Source organism: Vespula pensylvanica, chromosome 1 (assembly GCF_014466175.1).
Source record: "Vespula pensylvanica isolate Volc-1 chromosome 1, ASM1446617v1, whole genome shotgun sequence".
NCBI lineage: Eukaryota > Metazoa > Arthropoda > Insecta > Hymenoptera > Vespidae > Vespula > Vespula pensylvanica.
Window position 1 is genome coordinate 8,620,550 of NC_057685.1, and position 1,007 is coordinate 8,621,556.

Consider the following 1,007-nt stretch of genomic DNA (forward strand, 5'->3'; position numbering starts at 1 on the left):
TGTATCCTAACGATGTACTACCGATGTCGGTATACTTCGATATATCTCGAAAAGTTTTATTTAACATTAATTAAATTAACATTGGATTAAATTTCAGACATTAATTATTTATTAATATTTTTCAATAATATACTTTTCATTATGCTATCTTCGGTAATGATTCATGATGTGTTTTATGAATGTATTTTTTTTATATATGAAAAAAAAAAAAAAAGAAAAGAAAAATCTATCACTATATATTTCAACTTTGCAGATTTTAGAAATTATTTGTTACCGTGTGCAAAGCGGTCTTAGAATCAGTGTTTGCTTGTACCATTCTAATTTGCTTTTTATAGCTGAATAAGCTATAATTGGATATAATTAGACTAAATAGAAATTTGTGAATTAGAGTTATACTTGCATCATTCTTTGTTATCCTCCAGCAGAAGGCTCAATGTATCCTCCATAAATTTCCAAATTTTTTAACATAACGATGTTAATAATTCTAATTTCTTTATTAGCTCAAATAAAAGAAAAATCATCCTCTTCATCATCCTGGGGCAGGATACCCATCTTGCAAGCATCGACGAAGATTTTAACAAAACTTTTTTATTGAAAACATCTCTTCAATAATTTGAATGATTTTTTATTGCAACAATGATACTAATAATCTTATTTTTGTTATTTTCAAAACATCATTGCAATCGTGCGCGAAGCAATGAATAAATCGGGTATTATATCGCTAAAATAAAAATCAAAAAATCGCGAAATAGAAGCAGTGCTTGCTCGTTTGCTTAAATTAACTTTAAGTGTTTTGTGTCGACTGCGTGCAATGCAGTCAGTTATAGTCGGTGTTCGCTCGTACAAAGTGACTTTAACAATCATGTAGACAGTACTTATAAAATATAGAGTTTAGAATAGAAGTAAATTCAATGACCGTTCGTTAATAAATATCTATCGCAAATTAGAGTCAATGCATCACTGAAGAGGATCTCGACCAACTTCGATGTCTACCTACCTCATTTTCA